Genomic DNA, 24,243 nt, shown 5'->3' on the forward strand with positions numbered 1-24,243 from the left:
ATAATGGCTCCCGCATTTAGTGCATGCCAAGAATGATATTTGAGCACTTGATGATCTCTTCAACTATTGATTCTTGGCTGTGTCTTAGGTTCACAAGGTGAAAATAGCTACACCTTTTTCCAATTTCTAGTGCTTATTTATTTACCTAGTAATGCAGTGCCCTTTGGGTTAGTTGGCTTATTGATTAATCACTGCCTTAAGTAACTATTTTCTTTTCTAGTTGGGAGAATAGTTCAAAGGACTTTGACATTTGAAAGGTTGTGTCTGCACAGTAACTAATCAGAGGTTAGTGGCTGACAAGTATGTTTGGCACTTGTAGGTTCATTGGCCCAGAGTTTAGAATTATATATTTAGTCACAAACGTACATCCCATGACTGGCTATCAGCAGGAATAACTGTGGCACGACATGCTTTTGTAATTTTGTAATTACAATGCATTTGTATGTATAGAAGGAAGATGAATTAGAAAGAAATAAAGATTAAATTATAGGCAACATTTTCCTTCTCTACTCTGTTTTGAACATCCACGTATAGTCATACTGTAGGTTACTGAGAAAAAACTGGGGTATTTTTCCATAGATTACTTTTCAGAGCAGTTTCATGTTCACAGCAAAATTGAGCCGAAGGTTCAGAGATGTTTTTACCTTGTCCCCACACACCTATAGCCTCTCCGGCTATCAACATCCTTCATCAGAGTGATACATTTGTGTTAATGCGTAAACCTATAGTGTGACACGTCATTATCACCAAAGTCCACAGTTTACATTAGGGTTCACTCTTGGTGTTGCACATTTTATGGATTTGGACAAATGTCTTTATGGTATCATACAGAGTAGTTTCACTGCCCTAAAGATCCTCTGAGCTCCACCTATTCACCCCTCCCCTCTCCTTAACCCCTGGAACCACTGATCCTATTAGTGTCTGCATAATTCTGCCTTTTTCAAAATATCATATAGTTGGAATCACACAGTATGTAGCCTTTTCAGATTGGCTTCTTTCACTTAATAATATGCTTTTAATGTTCCTCTTTTCATGGTTCATTCCTTTTTAGTGCTGAATAATATTCCATTGTCTGGATGTACCACAGGTAATATATATTTTTAAATGTTCCTCTTTGGGGGTGGTTAGGAGGTAATCAAGGATGGAATAAGCCATTTCTAAAGTTGAAATAGGAAATGAAAGACTTAAGATACTTAGTTGTGAAAATGGAAACGTGATTGCATAATTGTATTGTTATACAAAGTAGGCAAGCAATAAATGTTTGTTGAACTGAACATATAGAGGGGCTGTTTCCTGGAATAAGACTTGTGTGCGGGGACCAAAAGAAGTGTGAGTCATGATTAACCATATTAATTAACACGTCATCTATTGGAAGACAATTGCAATTGCCTTCTGATGACTCTGTTTTCAAGACTCAATCTCACACAAATTGGTAACTACAGTATTACCATGGGGATATGAAAGACAGTTTGGGGAATATAATCAATAATGTTGTAAAGATTTTGTAGGGTGTCAGATGGGCACTTATCTTAATAAGGAGACCATTTCATGGATGGTGTAGATGCCTGACCACTGCCCTGTACACCTGAAGCTGAAGCTGAATAATATTGAATGTCAACTATAATTTAATATATATGTAGTCATGGGATATGGAGTACAGCATAGGGAATAGAGTCAATAGAATTGTAATAGGTTTATACGATGTCAGAGGGACAATAGTTTGAGGGAGGTGTTATCACTTTGTGAAGAGTGAAATGTCTATTACATTGTTTTGTACACCTAAAACTAAAAAAAAAAAAAAAAAAAAAAAAAAAAAAAAAAAAAAAAGACTAAAGAGTATTAAATTGGCCAGCCAGTCTTTTAGGGGAATATTTGGGAGGAGGTCATAGAAAAATTGTTTCTCTATGCTGGGTCTTTAATTAAATAATAATTATTTTTTAAAGAACAGTGAGTGAAAAATTCAGATTCTAAGAGGCACTCTTAAATCAAAGAGTCTTTCCATAAAATGCCATTTAATTTTCACCCAAGAGAATCCTAAGGAATAATCTGATGTATCTGTACCCATTCCTCAGCTCTCTGCTGGTGAAGTTTTTTTTCTTCCTGACCCATTTTAAATGCCCAAATAATGCCTGAAGTGGAGCAGATTAAGAGAGGTTCTTCCAAACTCAAGTTCTGAGGATGAGCTGGCCACTCCTTATGGGCTCCACTGACCCAAAGGAAAGATGACCTGTTTCTTTGAAACGATTGGCAGTGATGACATCCAACTAGAAGTCTTCATTTTTTATTGGGGCCTGAGGATTGGGCTTTTTTAGGTTTCAGAAGAATTATCACAAAGAAGTAAGCTGGCTCAGCTTTCTATGATATCTAGCAACTTTTTTCTCCCCAGTTTTGTAACTTGTATGAATGATTTCTTAGGAATATAGCTATCCAGGCACAACATTTTTATGCATCAAATAATTAATTCATTAATTCAAGCAATACTTACTGAGCACCTACTATGTGTCAGATAGTGTTCTAGTCACTAAGGATACAAGTGAACTATATATAAGGAGCCGTTCTCTCATGGACTTTATCCTCTAGTGGGAGAAATAAACTACGAGCAAGACAAATTATATAGTTGCAAGGGTAGTAAGAGTTATGAAGGAAATACATCAGGTTAATGAACTAGAGAGTCATTACATAGTATGGTTAGAAAAGGACTTCGCAGACTTAGACAACAAAAGGATCAATTTTTCTTTAAACAATTGAATGAAATTTCCAGGGAGAAACAGAGTATCACTCTAAATGCATACACTCCTTCCTAATTTTGGCTTTCAGTTATTGTCCTGTACACTTATTCTAAAGTAAATCTTGACAACCAGCAAGCCCACTCATGTACACAGTGACTTTCTTGCTTCATTTTAAAACAAGAATAGACCATCAAGAGAATAGAGATATTTAGGAAATATAGAAATATAAAATGAAGACCTCTTTCTACCCTCCAAAGAAGAAAAACAAAACAAGCAAGAAATAACCTTAGAGGTATTACAGCTAAATGTAAGAATAGGTAAAACGTCAAACAAACAAATGATAGACTATGTCAAGCCCAAGAAGGGGCATTTTTGCAGCAATCTGAGATAACAACTAGTCCAGATAAAAAAGAAATATGGAGGGCTCTGCAAGGTCGGTCATTAGAATAAAGAGCATATGATAGTATAGACAACATGACTGAAATCTCAAGAAACTCTGGGAAATGATTAAGGCACAGAATGCAAGAAGAAAAGGTAAGGCTGTCAGAAACTCCAGTGAGCAACAACCAACAAACCAACCAACTAACAACCAACCAACCAACCAACCAACCAACCCACAAGGCTATATAAGACAGTTATAATCCAAAACTGCAGTAAATTAATGTGACATGACTTTTAGCAATCAGTGAGTATAGAGCAGGGAATCCATAAGGAGGGGCACAAATGCCTTCATCTTCTGATTGCCTGAGAATAAGAACCTTTTTTTGTACACTGATCCAAACTTCATTAATTTCGTTTTGGGAGGCAAGAGAGAACGCCCTTGATAATTAAGGTGAAGGGGAAAATCCCATCTCAATTTCTTCAGACTATCTTTTTTGAAACTATTTTTTTTATTGTGGTAAACATAAAAACATAAACATCATTTTTAAGAATAAAATTCAGTGGCATTAATTATAGTCACTTTGTTGTACACCCATTACCACTGCCTATTTCCAAAGTTTTGTATCACCCTGAACAGAGACTGTGTACCCATTAAGCAACAACCTTTAACTCCCCTGCCCCCTCCCCCCAGACCCTGGTAACTTCTCTGCTGTCTGTCTCTGTGAATTTGCCCATTCTTGTTGCCCCATATAAGTGGAATCATACAATATTTGTCCTTTTGTGTCTAAATTATTTCACCTATCCTCAAACTGTCTTTTGGTAAATTTTGAAGCCTTGGACCAATGGCCGGATCTGAAAGACATGGAAAATGTGAATTTAAGTTTTTTACTCCATATAAAATCTTGGTGGTAGGTAGCAGAAGAAAATTATATCTCTAAGGAACACTGGCTGCTGAACTTTCCAATCCAGGACTAGTGTCTGTGCCAGAATCCGTGAGTTATTATAGCAGAGAAGTACATTTTGTTAAAGAGAAGAGGAAAGTCATGTGAAGTCTGAGGCCTTCCAGTCATCACCACACATGGCTGCCCACATGGAAACAGCGCTGAGAACCAAGCTTCCAAGCTCTGCCAGACTCACTGTGCTACCTCCTTTACCAGTTGAGAAAGACATGGTTGCTACATGGGCAAATTAATAAGATGAATCACCCAAATCTTACTTGACCACACAGATGTGACTTGCACATATGCCCCTGAGGGGCATTTTGTTTTCGCAAGTGGAATTACTGATGTTTATCTGCACACTGATACTGTTTTGTTCATGCTTTGCCTTCCTTTCTGGAAATTCTAACATCTGTGAGTTTGTCTGCTGTGGAATGAATACGTGCGCAGTATTGTGAGTTACAACATACCTAACGAGATTAAACCATCTCTTGTTATTTGTATCAATTTTCCGTTGCCAACTAAAATTAGTTTCAAGGGTAGAGCAATTTGTAGAAAAACCAAGACAGGACTGATAACTGGTAGATTATTTTCCACGCTGTCTTGAATAGCTGTCACTCTTGACAGATACCCTAGAATGCAGTTATGCAAGGAGATGCTCAACTGTCAGCATGTCATTAAAAATAAACTGCTGAAGAATACAGGTTGACTACTTACCATACCCCACAGCACAGAGAACGCCAATATATTTGCAAGAATGTCCCCAGAGAGCTCAAGAGCAAAGCATCTTCATGGATTGATTCACCTTTTAAGCATCTGCAAAGGCACAACAGGGAGAATCTTAACTTTCTCACAGGTGACCATTCCTGTGAGGGAATTACAGCTGTAATGTAGCTGTCAAAATGAATTGGTGGGTGGAAGCTCTGATTTCACAAGCTAACAGAGATGAAGGACATATGATGTGTGTCTTTGTGTGCAATGGAAGGAGCATTTTTAAGAGAGTTGCTTTATTTTGAAAACTGGTAGCGTGTCACCTACAGTGATACCATATAAAGAGCTATGCTGTAGGGCTATTTTGAAGAGGACATCCATTAATGGGAATACCAGTGGAAAGCTATGGATGAAGATAGTAATGGACCTTGAAAAACATGAAAGGAGAAGCAATCAATAGGTTCTTGAAAAGAGGCTAAATTTGTATCACACATCTGGGTTGCGTTGGTCTGTTCCTTTTAGGGGAAGTTGAGATGATAGGAGTGGGGAGTGGGGGCTGGGGGTGAAGGAAAGACTTGAAAGATGAATATAACAAAAATAACTTGATTGATGCATGGGATATAGGACAAAGGTTCTGAGTGGGATCTATAAGGATGATAACGTTAACTAGAATTCATCAGTTATATAAGTATATCTGAAGAGTTATGAAAGGATCGGTGTGGTGACAGCTTAAGATTGGTGATTGATGGCTAATTGGAGAAGGTATATAAGGAAGGGTTGTTCTTGGCATATGTTCATGCCCCCTCATCAAACATGTTTTCACACTATGTGTGTAGAATTCATTTACTCCTCTGGTGACAAGTAAGACAGAAGCAGAACAGTACAACCTGGCTCCTTATGTGTGGTCAGTCTCAGAACATTAGTGCTACTCCATGTAGCAGTTATGATCCAGGGGACAGAGCTCTAGTGGCCTTACAGGATCTTAAATAGAGGTTTTGTGACATTTGACTTTTTGTTCTGTCTTTACCCTCACAGTCTGTGATCAAAGTCAACCACCTGCATTCAGGCACCTGCTGTCTTGGTGGGTTGGGAGAGATTTAAGGGACTCAAGGGACTCAGACCATGTAATAATTGCTGCCTGGTTTAGTCTGACCTACTCAGGATCTTGTTAGTGTCTCAGACCAAAATCTTTGGGGTCATGCTTGTGTCTCTTCTCTTTCTCTCATAACCCATAACCAACCTGTCAGGAAATTATGTCAGCTCTGCCTTCAAAATGCATCCAGAATCTAGCCCCTTCTCACCACCTTTGTGGTGAACACATTGATCCCAGCCACCTCTAACCTGTCTCCCACTTCTGCCCATGTGCCCTATAGTTTTGTCTCCATACCTCTGCCCCATGCCCTTCAGTGGTCCCCATCCCACTCAGAGTGAAAACCCAGGTCCTTTATATGGCCCACAAGGCCCCATACAACTTGACCCTTCAACTGTTAGGCCTCGTCTGCTACTCTTCACCCTCTCATTTATACTGCTTCAGCCACCCTGGACGTTTTGCAGTTATTCAAGCATACTCACTTTGCTCTTGCCTCTGTGCCTTTGCTCCCTCTGTTCTCTGTGTCTCAAGTATTTTTTCCCAAATATCCACATGGCTCACTTCCTTACCTCCTTTGTGTCTTTGCTTATATGCCACCTCCTTAGGGAGGCCTTCCCTGGCCATTCTACTTAAAATCGCCTTCCACCCCCATGACGTCCCATTTTCCCTGTTTTATTATTCTCCATTGCATTAATTACCATTTGTTATATATTTTCTTATTTATTTTAGTTATACTCTATCTCCCCTGATAGAATGTAAACGTACTGGAAGCAGGGATTTTTGTATGCTGCTATGTCCCCAGTGCCCACAATAGTACCTGACATATAGTAGGACTAAGTACTAATTTGCTCAGTGAATAAATGAATGAATGTCTCTTATTTCTTAATCCTGGGTCCAGGACCTGGCCTTGTTCTAATTAGTATGTTCCTGATTCAAACTTTGTGTCTTACTGTGCCACTGGTCCTTAATGATTTGGGCTTGTTTTTTTCTTGTCATTGTGGCCCGTCCACCCCACCCAGCATTGCAATCTCTTCTTGTGAAGTGGGGGATACCACCTCCTACCAGCACTTTGTGAGACTGACCGCTGGTCTACCTGCCAAAGTCACTTTGTATGATCTAGTCTCAGGGCTCTTGTCCTCGCCTTTTACTGTTCACTATACTTCCTTGACGCCTATAGAAGGTAGAACCTGTTTTCTGTCACCATGCTTTACGGGTATTGTCTTCCAGCACTGTGATTCTATCATCACCTGTCTAACTAACATGTCCAGCTTGGAGTACAACATACAAGGTCAGACAATTAAGTTTGCGAATTCATCCTAGAAAAAGTGCTACATACCTCATTGCTGGATATCACTACAGTCACCTTCGAAATACTCCACTTGGGAAGCTATGCACCGACGCCAGTGCCCAGTCTACCCTTCAAAGCAATTTTGGAACTCTTTTTCTGGAATGGCCATCAGAGCTGTCGTCGTATTATCCTTGGTGTCTTGAATGCTATCAAAATGTCCTCCTTTCAATATTACCTTTATCTTCAGGTAAAGAAAGAATTCACTGGGGACCAGGTGAGAAGGGAGGGTGTTCCAATTTGTTTACTGGCTAAAAACTCCCTCACAGACAGTGCCATGTGAACTGGCGCATTATCAAGATGCAAGAGCCATGAGTTGTTGGCGAAAAGTTCAGGTCGTCTAACTTTTTTACGCAGCCTTTTCAGCACTTCCAAATTGTAAACTTGGTTAACTAGTTGTCCAGTTGTTATAAATTCCTAATGAATAATCCCTCTGATATCAAAAAAGGTTAGCAACATTGTTGCAACAAGTTTGCAAACTTAATTGTCAGACCTTGTATAGTCACATTTTCTTTTCCTATTCAAATTAAATGACCGAATCCCTATCTTGCCTATGGTGAAAAGACGTTTTTGCCTCTGGGGTACTTTGTCTCATAATAACAAGAACCTCAGTGTCTTATTTAATCCAAGATTCACATCAAGGAAGAAAACCAGAAATCTACTTAGTCCATTAAAGAGACCTGGATTGTTGTCACTACCACATGGAATCACTGTTAAAATGTGTGCAGCCTAATGCTGGTGTTGCCCATGTCTGCTGGCAGGAGAGCTGCAGTTACCTAGTGCTGAGTAGGTGGCATGCTACCACTGATATGTGAACATTCAGGAACCTGGGCTGATCCCATCATCCACTGAACAAAGATGCTTCAGTGACTGGGGGCTGTGGCTGCCAGCTTGAGGTGAAGGTCTGGAAGAAGTGCTGCTCTCCAAGTGTTACCTCGAGCTGCTGCCACTCCACACCATTGTGGGTCTGGGCTCCCAGTGTTACTGCTCCTTGGGTGGTTGGCACACACAGATACGACTCATACACATCCATCATGCTTCTCCCCAGACATAGCAAAGGGGCTACTTCCTAAGAGGTTTCCAGCAGCCTCCTGTGCTGCCAAGATCAGGCTCTCCCTAACCCCACGTTCTGATCCTGAGAGTACACGAAAGCCTTCTCTTTCTTTGACCCAAAGTCTGACTCATTTTGTATCTCAGGAAGAATGACATTTCTTTTAGGGAAAACCCCCATCTTATTACACATACAGGTAGGCCAATGTTCCAGGAACTTGCCTCACCCAAATGGATATGCATACTTTTTAGATTGCCCAATACTTCCTGGTCTTTTATTCCTGCCTATGTTATAGGATATGACAGAGTTTGACTTTGATGGAAAAAGAAACCCAAAGGGAGTACTCTAACTATAAGGATAATGCTATAGGGGCAACAAAGAAAGAACAAAGCTAGTCTGAAGAGATCACTCATTTATTCATTAACAATAAAAAAATAATCATCATACTAGATGCCTAGTGACACTAGGCAACTAATATGTGCCTGGCACTTTTATGTATATTATCTCAGTCAACTCTATAACCATCCTGCTAGACAAATATTATTAACAGAAGTGTGGAGATGAGAAGTGTGAGATGCAGAGAAGTAAGGTAACTCAAAGCAATAAGCCTGAGGTAATGCTGCAGAGCCAGGATTTAAACTTCACTCTTTCAGACTTGAAAGCTCAGAGTCTTTCCAGTGTACTACACTTACTCTCCAGTAATGACTGAAAGTCTTGGGCCCATGACTACTGAGGAATATATACACTAATGGTTATTCCCAGACTGACTATTACAGGAGCCACTCACCTACCATACAAAATAGTCCCATGCTTTCGGTTCTGGAAGTGTGTGTTTCAATTAGAGTCTTCTTCACATTTGGGAACATTTTTATTTCAATTCACTCTTTCAGAGTGGAATGATAATTTTTGAACCTGCTCCTTCACAGCCCAGGTGAAGGAAAGGAGGGAGAAAGCAGCCACCTGGACTGATGGAGCTGGGAGATGCTCTGAGATGCCGTGGAGCATGCAGTTGTCCTTATTGGCAGATCACTCCTGTGCCTCCAATAAAGGCGAGGGATGTCCTTTTCTGAAGTGTGATCAAAGCTCTGGGTGGAGGGATTACTTAGCAAGATATAATTCTTTTTTTCTCTTAAGCGTTTAAATGACCCTTGTAAAGGATAGGCACTGTAATCACAAAATGAACTTCTGAAGTAGAAAAGATAAGAGGCCACTACCTTGGAAAATAGTAAGATTTTTCTCTTCTTTGGTGTTGATTTCATCTCACACTTGGTAATTCTGTAGAGTTCTGACTCTCACCCTACAACAGTTTCTTTATGACTCAGAAAAAGCCCCCAGGCTCTTGTTACCCAACTTGAGGTCATTAAAATGCTTAAGCAAACGTCCAAGTTTCTTTCTGTTTAAGAAAAACTTACACAGGAGGTGTGTCTGGGCCAGGCGTCCAAATGCCATGGGAATTATATCAAAACAGAAACATTTCCATTTTGTGATGCCTTCATATGAGCATATCCAAGGATTACAAATGCTCTTGTATTTTGGTATGTTTTTCTTGATTTGCTGTAAGGACTTCTATATAGGAATTATACTTGATTATATATTGGTGTTTTTTGATGTCTTAAAGACCTCTCAGGGAGATGGATCATCTCCAAATGAAGAAAATTAAACAAAAATACCTTAACTTTTAAGCTAGAATACTTACTATGCAAAGATTTTTGTTTGGCTTTATTTTCTGAAATGGAATTAGGAAAAAAAAATGATGGAAAGTCTGAAGTTCTTAATCCTGAAAGCTTCTACCTACACTAGGGTTTCTTTCACCCAATTATCTCATTTTTACTGAACCCTAATGGCATTAAAAGCTTCAAGTGAGAGGGTCACTAATGATGTGGCAATGACCTCCATACATAGTTGCGTGATTCTTACTCCTCTTCCTGACTACTGACTCATACCATTTGATTTAACTCTATTTGAGGCTAATGGTGTAGAATGAAAACATTTTTCATTTAGAAATGGATTGTACTTGATATACGTACTCCATTAACTTTCCCAATATTGTATAGGGAAAATACCAATACCATTAATTACTAAGTGGCATGGTATGTCTTGTTTTTTGGGGAAAGCAGGCATATTCTATGTTTATTGTTAATTTCTAAGGAATTATTCTTCAACCTTTTCAATAAACAACTGCAAACTTGCCATCTTGATTATGCTAGAAGGTAGAGCAGAAATGTATGGGGTTGGTATTAGGAATTAGACTGTAGAGTCTAAAGATTCTTTAATCTATGTTTTACAGTATGCTTAAAGTAAAATTGATGGAACAAGGTAGTTTTCTGGCACAAGTGAGGACTGTCAGCATTCCAATTTCTGGTTAAAATTTAATATTTCAAAAAGGCAATAGAGTCTATTCCAAAGTAATAAAAATAAATCCTTCTCTAAAGAATGGGTACATTAAGTGTCTGTGATGCTAACTGGAACTCGGGATTTGAGTCTCTAAGACTATGCTAGGGTGCTAAACTCAAATGCTTACAGGGCCAGGCCAGTCATATTCATTTGGGCTTGTGAGCACTGAGGTGAACTGCAGAGTGCTCGTATGATTTGGAAAGGGCAGCAGCTCCTCAGCTCTTGCCAGTTGTTATCATTTGGAAATGTGGGCATGGCCTTGTCAGAGCTTTCATCTCTTCAAAAGAAGCCATGAGTCCAGGTTTTTATCAGAAAGTTCCTGCACAATTGACCTAGACTTTCACAGGCTGTTTTAGTTCATCTTAGGTATTATCTCTGCATCTCACTAGGGAAACAATTGCGTCTGATGTTTTGCTACCTGAGTCAATAATTCACATTTTCACTAAGGATAGCCAAGGGAGAGGGAATAGCCCATTATTCAATTGAATATGTATATATACGGGGGTGCCAAAAAACAATGTATACACATGACTTGTATTCATCTTTTATCGGTATCTATTGAGTATTAGAATTTTAATATTATTTTTTCCTTTCTTAAAATGTATATACTGTTTTTGGCACCCTCTGTGTGTGTGTGTGTGTGTGTGTGTGTGTGTGTGTGTGTGTGTGACAAACTCTTTTAAAAACAATCGAACACAAGTTATACATGAACACAATTATACAGGTAATTATTTTTTATTAGCTAACCTAGTTGTTAACCTTTTTGATTAATATGTTTTAAGGATCATATAACTTGGGGCAAAATCCAATGCATTACATATACTTTCTTGGCTAATTGTAAACTGTTAGTAATCACGAACCTTAGGTTTTACTGTGAGGGCAGCAGAGACCTTGAACTCATCATAGACAGATGACACAGAGCCAAATTTCAGCTTTGACTTTGGTACTTTTGGATTCAAGATCTCTTTAGTTGTAAAAGACCTTACTTTTCTTTTGCCTTTGATCCCTCTTTAGTGTAGAGACCTTTTTACAAAACATCCTCTTGGATGTGAAGGCTTTTGTAAACTCAATTAAATGCATTTGCTTGCATTTCGTGATGAACCTAATCTACATGCTCCAAATTCCTAATTCATACAACCTTGAATGAGTCAATTAACCTCTTCATGCCTGAGCAGTAATGTGAGAGTCCTCGCCTTAAACATTTCCCAGGTCTCCTCCACCATTTTGGACAATGCACTATGTTCTCTGGTTTTCAGGCCCATCCTCTGATTAGGGTATAATTCTTTCATTTCTGTACTTTGATGTCTCTAGAGAAGTCTGGGATGTCTTCCCAACCCACTGTGGCTTATTCCTCTTCCTTCTCCATGTTCCTGGTAAATAACTCATCCATACCTATGTATTAGGACTTACCATCCTGTGAAGGATGTCTGTGTGTGTGTGTGCATGTGTGCGTGTGTGTGTGTGTATGTGTAGTCTTGGAACTCTTAGAAATAGGAACGGCACATTTTATCTTATCTTTCTAACACATAGTTTACTTCTTGGCACATAGTAGGCATGCAACGAATGAACAAATTCTCAAATTAGTGTTTCTGATTTTACCAATTCTTTTTCTCTGCATAGTTTTAAAACACCTTTTAAACAAAACACTGATTAATTTTGAAAAAGTAGATTTCTTCAAAATATCTAAGATCTAACATATTATGAAAAAAATGAGATGTAGTACTGACAGTTTGGTTCCCACTCAGGTTCCATACCATACATGCATATACGTATGTATTTCATGCACGTTTCTGGATGTTTATGACACTGATTAAGACAATACTGAAGCCCAAATTTTTGCTCCTAACCTAATTGGTCAGTCTTTGTGTTTGGGTCCTAGGGAGTAACTGCACATCTAAACCAACAATCCTATTTACATTCTAGGTCCAGTACAGTGTGGTTTCTTATTTGAGAATAGTTATGTAAGTTCAGATATGACAGATTGTAGTTATTCTGTACAAAATTTAAGATTTATTTTGAGCATAGTTAAGAGGGTCTTGGCCATATGAAGAATGCTCATGTTTGCCTCAGGAATATTAACCAAGAAAAGAAAACCATCTTTAGTCCAAACATCATTGAAATTATATTTAAAGATGCCTCTGCCAATTCATCATATGCAGAAAAATCTCCTAAAAGGAACATTTGTGTTGTAGCTTATAAGTTATTTAGCTTTATATACTTAAAAATTATATAACATGAAGCATATTTAAGATTCGCAGAGTGGAACCTTAATTTATACATCGCTTTACACTGTTAAGAATAAAGAATTTTGTTTCACTTAGAATGGTTAGTGTTGTGATCACAATGTAGAAATAACTAAATGGTAAGTCTTCTCAACGAATTCTAGATGCAGAACCTAGAACCCTGAATTGCTCTTGCCTGGTTCTACTGATGTGAAGGCCTATGGTTAGCACATTAAATAGAATTAGAAAGCTCTGAATCCACAGTTCAAATCTTCAGGATTTGTATCTTTATCAGGAAGTAGATTATTCTAATTTACTGGTCAGAAGAGATAATCATGAAACAGAGGTGGGAACACTATTTTATTGTTTTGGAGATAACCACATGAATGGGCAAAGGAAGCTTTGACTTTAGTCAACACTAGTAATTGTATTTGGGTCACTTGTTCTGTAGGGGACAGTCTTTAATGTGTCAGCATGGAGAAAGCTACTTAACCACTGGGATAATTGAGAAGTAATTTGCTACTTTGCATAGCCTCAATAATCAACTCCAACTCATATCCAACAAGAGTGTAAGATTCTGCACGTTTGGGATCTATGGGTTAGACTTTTGCAAGATGAAGAACTTTGGGTGATTTGGGATTTTTCTGATGCTGTCACTATCGGGAATGAGACCAAAGCTGGGAAAAAGCAAAACCAGAGGCTGGTGCTCACCACTGTGTTTCGGATTCTCATGAAGAATGTAGGCTACTTCTGAGGTCTAATGCCTAATAGCCACTGGAGGGAGCCTGCCTTATTTCTCAGGATCATGGATGAGAAGATGGGAATTGGCTTCCTTCTCTAGTGTGTTCAGAGATCAGTTTTTAAAACATCTTGGCCAGATGAAAGATCATTCTGAAAGACTCACAGGTAAATGATTAATAACGTACCCCTACAAAAAGTAGAAATCTATAAATAGTTCCATTTAAATAAATGGAACCATTTATTTCTTTCACTCTATAATAAATTGTATTTAGGTAATTCAATTTAATTAAAATTCAAGATAGTCAAAGGCTGTCCTTTCTCTCAAAGGCCTTATGTCTGTAAAGATGAGCTCATGCACCCACAGAGCCTTTTATTTAGACATATGTTCAGAGTGGCTCCTAGAAACATACCTGAACTTTTACCCTAGTGTCTTGTTAATGGGTAGTGGCAGGGATTCTGGCCTTTAAGGAGACTATTATAGCTTTGGCCATCACCGTTATTGATTCAGTAGTGAGTCAGGTTCAATTTTGATTTAGGATTAAGCCATTTCCTTTGATGAGGTGAATGAACTCTTCCCGAATCCCCCGGATATTAATTATCTGGCAGGAGTTAGTCACAGAAGTTAAAATCGAATTCTTAGAAAAAAAAATAGGACCTGAAAAAAAGAACATTACTACCCAAACTCATGAGGATAAAGGGAATATAATAGTGAAACTCCCCTTTAAACAGAACAAAACAAACCTCCCATCTCTGGGCTACCATACCTCTCTCCACCTGAATGAAATTGTACTTTCCATTTCTCTCCTGTTAACCCGGTTTTCTCTTCACCTGTTTTCCGCCTGTACTTTACCTGTACTCCACCTGCTCTCCATCTGTACTCGAGAATTTACTCTGTTTATTTCTGACCCACTCTTCGTTATTCATCCAACAAATTCATAAGGAACTCATGCTCTTCCCCCTACATCTAGAGAGCTCCTCTCTTTGGTTAAAGGTAATCATTTTGAAATAATATCAAACTGGGTGCAAATCCCAACTTCACCTCTTACTAGTCTTGTGACATTCTACAATTTTTTATCCTATTCTAAGCTTGTTTTCCCATCTGTAATATGGGTTTAATAACATGTGTCTCAAAGAGTTGTAGAGACGAAGTGAGATGAGCTATGTTAAGTATGTAAGTAGAGTGTGGCAGGTATGTCCCCAATAATGTATTGTTTTGAATAGTATCCTTTTTTCCCCTGATGTTTCACCTCATTCATGAAGACTTTTTCTATTACTCTATGGACATTGCTTTAACTATCTTCTCAAATGCTGTAGGACTTCCTCTCAGGACACATTTGAAACTAACACCACACAGGTGGTTATGGCACTAGATTAAGAGTGATGATTTGGGTTGAATCCTTGAATTTGAGTGAATCACTTACCCTTTTTGAGCTCTGGTTTTTTAACATAATAAGCAGTGCTTCCCTCATTGGATTGTTGATTAAATAAGGTAATTTTAGTGAAGGCTTAATCTGTACCAGGTCCTATCCCAAATTCTGTACATGCATGAGTATCATTTAAACTTCAAAACAACCGTCTGAGGTAGTTGCCATTATTATCTCTGTTATGCTGATGAGGAAACTAATGCTTAGAGAGGTTCAGTCACTTGCTGGAGTGGAAGTGGGATTTGAGCCTAAGTATGGCTGACGCCAAAACACGTGACCACTACAGTGTGTTACTCATGGAAGTGCTTTCCATCTCTCAAATGTGACCAGTGAACGGCTCAAATATGGTTACACGCTTGGCACTGTTGAACTGCTTCATGTGTGTGCTTCACCTCCCTAATGAGATTGTAAACTGCCTCAGAGCATAGGGTGTGTTTTAGGTTTTGGTGTGTTCTCTTTCTCTCAGTTCCTTGCAGAGCATTGCATTATAGCAGGCATTCAATACATTTCCTATGGATTTAAATGTGTACTATTAGCCTTCTGTCCTCCTGATGACTTTCTGGAAGCCTTTCACGTCAGTACTAGGCAGTAGTGTCTGAATTTAGTTGTCAACAATAAAATGACACAATAATGACAACAACACAATAGTTAAGAGTTTCTGAGCACTTACTTTGTATCAGACAATGGATTATCTCATTTACCCCTCTCAATAATCCTACAAGTTACATTCCATAATTAACCCGTTTTACAGATGGGGAAACTGAGCTGTGGAGCAATGATGTGTTGTGCCTAATGTTACAGAGCTGAGATGGAGATTAGAAGCTCTGATTTGAAACTAGTAATCTGATTCCAGAGCCTGAGTTCTCTTGACTTCTTAAAAATCAGCACTAGATTGCCTGACCACCTTCTAATTTCTTGTTTGACAAATGTTTGCTACCCAAACTCTTTCTGTAAATACTTTTTATTGTGATAAAATATACATGATATAAAATTTACCATTTTAACCATTTTTAAGTGTACAGTTCAGTGGCATCAAGGACATTCACATTGTTATACAATTATCACCACCATCTACCTCTCAGAACTTTCTCACCATCCCAAGCTGAACCTCTGTATGAATTAAACAAAAACTCCTCACTTGCCCCTCCCTTTCCCTGGTCTGTAAATACGTTTTCTTCTAAGGGATTGGACCATTTCAATTCTTGAGGACTAGTCTGAGAACTTCCATTATGGAGTCCTTGGCGAATTCTGCATCCCTCTAACTGTCTTACTCAGCTTGGCCCTGGAGCCTTCTGACCTTACTTTCTATCAGATAGCAGCAGGCTTTGGGTCAGAAAAGTCCTTGGTGACAGATGGCTTCCCCTGTATGAATCAGCCCTTTCACAGATTTTCTCATCATCAGGGCTTATTCATTTCTGTTTTATTGCTGCCACATCCCCATGACGTGGGTCCAGAATTCTGAGTCACCAGCTTTACTTGCTTCAGAGAAAGTTTGGATCACAAAGGGGAATTGCTGTAATTATCATTTGCCATAAACTGTGTGCTGACTTGCTGGGTGAGGAAGAATCCCTGTATTTTAGGTGAAAATTTCAGCATCATCCATAGCTCAGCAACAGATAGAGTTGGAATGAAATAATCTGGTTAGAAGTACTAGAAATAATCCATCTGTATATATTCAGTAGTCCCCTCTTACCCATGGTTTCAGTTGCCTAAGGTCAACTGAAGCCCGAAAATATTAAATGGAAAATTCCGGAAATGAACAATTTGAAAGTTTTAAATTGTGTGCCATTCTGAGTAGCTTGATGAAATCTCACACCATCCTGTTCCATCTCCACGCCCCCCCATGTGAATCATCCTTTTGCCCAGTGTATCCACACTGTGTTCCCTCTCTGCCCATGAGTTACTTAGTAGCTGTCTTGGGTATCAGATCATATGCTGTGGTATCACGGTGCTTGTGTTCAAGTCGCCCTTAATTTACTTACTAATGCCACATTTACATAACTTTTATTATGTTATATTGTTATAATTGTTCTATTTTATTATTAGTTATTGTTAATCCCTTTTTAAAACATTTCTATATTATCTATTTGCAGATTTTGTGTTAACCAACCACCAAGAATAGAAAATGGTAATAAGGATTAAGTTTAAAACTCCAAACTTTTACTTTTTGTTTTTCTGCTATTACCAAAGGAATAATACATGCTCAATATAGTAATTTAAAAATATAGATGTATAAAAATGTTAAATACTCAAAATTTTGTATGTTAACATTTTGGTACATACGTGTCCTATTTTTTAACAATAAGTATATTATATAGCTAGTATCACACTCATTTTCTACTTCTAATATTACAAGTTTCATGAGAAAGCCACATCTGTTTTGTTAATTTCTGTATAAATCAAATTCTTATCATATACTAGGACCTCAAAAATGTTAATGTCTTGCGATGCATGATTTACGAATTAAACTTTATCATATATGTATAGGAAAATACTATATATATATATATATATATATATATATATATATATATATATATATATATATATGGTTCAGTACTATCCATAGTTTTAGGCATCCACAGGGATCTTGAAACATATCCCCTGTGGATAAGGGGAGACTGCTGTAATGAGAGTAAGGAGAGGAAATGGCTGATTCTGGCGCCTCTGTTCTCATTGTCCTTTTCCAGGTATTCCTTTGCAGGTTGTGGATGGCATGGCATTTTTCATCTCAACAAGCCCAGTTTATGAAACAAACACAGATACAGAGCCAGAAGACTACAGTTGTTTAATGTTGCATTCTACCTAATGTCCTCTTGTGATAGCCACTTAAAGTCACTATATCTTTAAAATAGAGCTGATGTCTACAGCAGCTGTGGTGCCCATGTAAAGTAGGCCTATTTTGCAGTATGTCTATATGGATACAGACATGATTATAGATAATTTTAGTTTTTTGCTTCAGTTTTCAGGTTGATACAGACCATATTTTTAATTCCTTCCTTCTCAATGCATATATCCCTTGAAATTCACTTTTTGTTTATTTTCCCAACTTTCTGGCATTTATGTCTACTCTAACATACTTTTGTATCTAGTTTTACTGAACAAGATTCTTTTGTTTTTCATTATGTTTTTAAACAGTTTCATCATTCCATGAAGCCTGCCTTGACAAACCTAAAAGGAATTGATATATTTTTTCATTTAACTCTTTTATAATTTATAAATGTTTTCATTTTATAAATTACTCTTTTATAATTTACCTTTATTGACATAGGAACCTTATATTGTTTAATACACTTTTTATTCGATGATAATATATGAAAAAATGCACATATCATGACTCTACAGCTCACTAAATCTCATCTGAACACACCCATGGAAATAGAGCAGAGACACAGAAACAAAATATTATGGTGACTTCTAGCAGTATAGATTAGTCTTGTCTATTTTTAAACTTTATATAAGTGGAATCACACCATTTATACTCTTTTACTAAAAATATTTTCCCCTACAATTTGAAATTGGGATCCAAATAATATTGCCATTGGTTGTTGTATCATTTATGTCTTTTATACGTATCCTCTTCATCTCTTATTTTTCTTTGAATATTTAAAAAAGAAATTGAGATGTTAATCCTGTAGAGTATCCTGCAGTTTGATTTTGCAGATTGAATCCCTTAATGTTTCTTTAGACATGTGCCCGTTTCTATTGTTTTCTGCAAATTGGTGGTCTCTTAAAGAGGCTTATCCGGTTCAGGAGGCACATAACATCTGGCTTCTCCTTTTGTGGAGTCACCAGTCACTAATAATCATTGCTTGGCTCCTGGATGAGGATACTGAAGCATGCAGAGGATAAGTAATTTGGCCAACTGCTCAAGGCAGAGCTGAGGTCTCCTGGAGTCTAATCCATTGCATTTTACAGATGTGCATTGAAAACTGAACTGTAATTTCTGAGTGTAATTCAACATAGTTTTACTTACAATTGACTCAAGTATCCGACTCTTGCTTTTGTGTGTCATTAGTTTGGAAGGCACAGGCTATATTTCTCGTATTGCTCCTGTAGTGCAAAACATTATTTTTGCCAGTGGTTTTGTGTGAAGCCAGAGTAGAGAGGAAAGGCTTACTTTTTGAGATATTTTTATTTTAGAAGGATAATGTCAATTAAATTCAGATAAATATGTATTTAGTAAGCACATACCATGTGCTCAGCAAGGTGAAAAAATAAATAAAAAGAGGTAAGATAACATCACTGCCATTGAGGGGCTCCCAATAATTTTTTTTTTTTTTTTTTTTTTTTTACAGAATCTTGTGTCTGAGAGGAACTACTCATATATATATATATATATATATATATATATATATATATATATATATATATATATATATATAGTCAATGGGAAAAAACTCATCTCTGAGTCTGAAGACAGGGATGAAAGTTTCACCGGTGTTGTTTTCTGGTTCTGTGACAATGGGCAGTCAGTTTGATGGTTATGGGTCTTAGTTTTCCTCATCTATGAAAAGTGGTTAATTAAGATCTAGGTGAGAAAAAGATTGTGAAGAGCATTATAGTAATGGTACTATTACATCATCTCTGCTTGAATATTATAAGAAAGGGGGGACCCATTACTTTAAAAGCAGGTGGTTCTTGTTTTGAAAAATTCTAATTCTAACATTTTCCTTTGAATGATCCCCAACTCCCTTCCTGTAACTTCTGCCCTGTGAGTCTGGTCAGTCTCTTCCAGTACAAGTATACATCTCTCTTTCCTCACAGTGTACATGTAGAGTTTTATTTCTCATGTTAGTCCTTCAGATATTTGAAAACAGCTGTCATCATGTTTCTATTTTGCAGGAAAACCATCCACAATTCTTTCCATCATTCTCCCCTATGCTAGGATTCTAAACTAGTAATTTTTAAGATAGAATACACATCAGGATAGCCTAGGAGATTTAAAAAAGCATGCATTTTGAAAAAGCTCTCTAATTGATTTTTAAATCCTTATGTATTTTAATATCTTAAAAATCTTAAATTGTCTCTAATACTTTTTAAACTTTCTACTGGCCCTCTTAAAATATAACTTTACTAATCCAAACACACACTACAGATACATGTGGACAGGTTGAATTATAGGTTTGCTAGCTGATGTAACAAACAAATCGAAAGGTGATGGTCCCCTATCACCTCTGCTTTTCAAAATTGTGTTGGAAGTCCTTGCCAGAGCAATCAGGCAAGAGAAAGAAATAAAAGGCATCCAAATTGGGAATGAAGAAGTAAAATTATCACTCTTTGCAGATGACATGATGCTATATATAGAAAACCCTAAAGACTCCACCAAAAAGCTATTAGAAACAATCAACGAATACAGTAAAGTTGCTGGCTACAAAATCAACGCACAAAAGTCCATTGCCTTCCTATATACCAACAATGAAATCTCAGAAAAAGAAATACAAAAAACAATTCCTTTTGCAATTGCAACAAAAAGAGTAAAATACCTAGGAATAAACTTAACCAAGGATGTGAAAGACCTATATGCTGAAAACTATAAGACTTTTTTTGAAAGAAATTGAAGAAGACACAAAGAAATGGAAAGACATTCCGTGCTCATGGATTGGAAGAATCAACATAGTTAAAATGGCCATATTACCCAAAGCAATATACAGATTCAATGCAATCCCCATCAAAATCCCAATGACATATTTTAAAGAAATAGAACAAAAAATCATCAGATTTGTTTGGAACCACAAAAGACCCCGAATAGCCAAAGCAATCTTAAGGAAAAAGAACAATAATGGAGGTATCACACTTCCTGACTTTGGCTTGTACTACAGGGCTACAATAATCAAAACAGCATGGTATTGGCAGAAAAACAGACACATAGACCAATGGAATAGAATTGAGAACCCAGAAATAAAACCACATAAATATGGACAGATAATTTTTGACAAAGAAGCTAAAAACATACAATGGAGCAAAGACAGCCTCTTCAATAAATGGTGCTGGGAGAATTGGATAGCCACGTGCAAAAGAATGAAACTGGACTGCTATCTGTCACCATGTACCAAAGTTAATTCAAAATGGATCAAAGACTTAAGCTTAAGACCTGACACAATAAACTGCATAGAAAAAAACATAGGTACTAAACTTATGGACCTTGGGTTCAAAGAGCATTTTATGAATTTGACTCCAAAGGCAATGGAAGTAAAAGCTAAAATAAACGAATGGGACTATATCAAACTTAAAAGCTTCTGCACAGCAAAAGAAACCATCGACAAAATAAAGAGGCCACCAACTGAATGGGAGAAGATTTTTGCAAACAGTGCCTCCGATAAGGGACTAGTATCCAGAATATACAAGGAACTCATGCAACTCAACAACAAAAAAACAAACAACCCAATTGAAAAATGGGCAGAGGACTTGAAGAGACATTTCTCCAAAGAGGACATACAAATGGCAAATAGACATATGAAAAAATGCTCAACATCACTAATCATCAGAGAAATGCAAATCAAAACCACAATGAGATATCACCTCACCCCAGTCAGAATGTTGATCATCAACAAGACAAATAATAACAAATGTTGGAGAGGCTGTGGAGAAAAAGGAACCCTCATACACTGTTGGTGGGAATGCAGACTGGTGCAGCCGTTATGGAAGGCGGTGTGGAGGTTCCTCAAAAAATTACAAATAGAATTGCCATATGACCCAGCAATCCCTCTCCTGGGTATCTACCCAAAAAATCTGAAAACATTTAGAGATAAAGACACGTGTGCTCCAATGTTCATTGCAGCTTTGTTTACGGTGGCCAAGACATGGAAACAACCAAAATGTCCTTCGATAGATGAATGGATGAAGAAGTTGTGGTATATATACACAATGGAATACTATTCGGTGGTAAGAAAAGATGATATAGGAACATTTGTGACAACATGGATGGATCTTGAGAGAGTAATGCTGAGCGAAATAAGTGAGACAGAAAAAGCAGAGAACCATGTGATTTCACTGATATGTGGTATATAAACCAAAAGCAACAAAAGAACAAGACAAACAAATGAGAAACAGAAACTCATAGACACAGACAATGGTTTGGTGGTTGCCAGAGGGTAAGGGGGGTGGGTGGTGGGTGGTGGGAGATGAGGGTAAGGGGGATCGAATATAGGGTGATGGAAGGAGAACTGACTCTGGGTGATGAACACACAATGGGATTTATAGATGATGTAATACAGAATTGTACACCTGAAATCTATGTAATTTTACTAACAATTGTCACCTCAATAAATTTAATAAAAAAAAAAAAAAAAGGAAATCCATGATAACTCAAACACAATAGAAATTTATTTCTTGCCTATATGAGTTTAAAGTGGACTTTCCTGATTAGTGGGTGGCATTGATTTAGGGTTCCAAACTTATTGCCTCCTACAGTTCTGCTATCTTTAAAATGACCACCAGAGTCTTTGTGTTCATCTGCATCAAGCTGAAAAAAAAACAAAAAAAAACAAAGAGAATGGAGCATATGAGCATTTTTATGGACTTATCCTGAAGTAGTGTGTATTACTTCAGTTCATAAAACAACATGGCCATACCTAGCTGCAAAGAAGTATACTTAGGAACAAGTGAAATAGGGTTTGGGAGACAGCTAGCCAGTCTGCCCTGCTATAGTGTATAACGTGTTATGACTATTCTTCTGACATATGAACACCACCTATTAATGTGGTCGTAAGGATTTAAATTGTCTTGGATGACAGAAGATTCCTTAAATAAAATTAAAAGAGAGGTACAGACTGGAAGAAAAAGTTTATAACATCTCAATGTTTTAGATAGCTGCGCTGTGCTGTTAACTCATTGAAGTAATGAAGTAACTAAATGTTCTTGGTGTTTTAAAAAAACATATGCCAAGTCAGATTTTCCTCCATTGTGTAATCATTCAATTGCTTTTTCAAACCTAGTCACAGGACTTTATATCAGGTTAGTTCAGGCCCATCATTGTGACTGTTTCAAGATATTATCTAATATATCACAAAACTTGTAGCAGTCATGTATTTAGTAATAATTTCTCCTTTCCCTTTAGCAGAAACATCATCTACAAAGAAAAGGTTCAATCCATGCCGTATTAATTTCTGTTTACTTAGTGTTTATATTTTTTCTAGACAGTCTGCTAAATGCTTCACCTGCATTTAGTTTTAAAATCTTTACAACAACCTTATTAAGTAGGTATTATTATCTTCCTTTTAAAGATAAAGAAATTGAGGCTTATAGAGGCTAAATAATTTGCCCAGTCACATGACTAGTAACTATAGAGTTAGGGTTCTAAAGTTAGCATGTTTTACTTCAAAGATGAATTTTTAATCCTTCTCCTATGTCATCTCCTCTGCAATACCTTTTATAGCATGCCACAATAGGGAGCGAGCAAATGTGGTGACTGTAATCAGGGAAGATTTTATTGGAAGTAAAATTTGTTATGACTCTAAATAAAGGGTAGGATGTAGGTAGGTAGAAAGAAGGATAAAGGGCAAGAGTTTATTTACATATTGCATTTTCTCTAAGAAGACGGGACCATTCTATAAGCAGCAATCTTTTGAGCCATGGCAGACAAGGATAAAAATGAAGATTCAGAGTTATGGGGACTTTAGCTCTTGTACTGAGGCATCACAGTGGTCTGAGCCTTTTCAAGACACATGTGTTGCCAATGTTTGTCTCTCTATGGATGTATGTTTTCATTGATCTACTTGAAGAAACTTAAATGTCCATAACAATATTTACAGGAACTACTCATGTAGGAAATCACACAAAAAAGTACAAACGGGTATCCTCACTTTTCAAAAGTTTGCATTACTCCACTTTGCTTTTATGAAAGACCTACATTAGTACTGTTTTTGCTAACTGAAAGAAATCCAAAGAAGATTTTTGCTTGTATGAGAAAAGGTAAAATGCAAAAATAGCCTTCAGCATTTGTTTTGTAGCGCGCACCCCAGCAGGGAGAGTGGCACCTCCAAGCTCCTTCCTGGGAACACTAGCATCTCGGCATCAAGCTGCCGTAGCTTTGAACTGTGTCTGTGAGCATCCTGCTTTATCTCAATTTATGTTGTGTATCTGTTAGCAAGATGTGTCCTATGGTATCAGAAAAGCCTAAGGGATCTCATACGATGTTACATTTAGTGTAAAACTGGATATAGTTAAGTGTATTTGGTGTGACTTGGTAGGTTATTTTTTGGGCCTGGGAACACTC

Source organism: Rhinolophus sinicus, chromosome 14, assembly GCF_057876585.1.
Source record: "Rhinolophus sinicus isolate RSI-liver-muscle chromosome 14, RSI-T2T, whole genome shotgun sequence".
Classification (NCBI taxonomy): domain Eukaryota; kingdom Metazoa; phylum Chordata; class Mammalia; order Chiroptera; family Rhinolophidae; genus Rhinolophus; species Rhinolophus sinicus.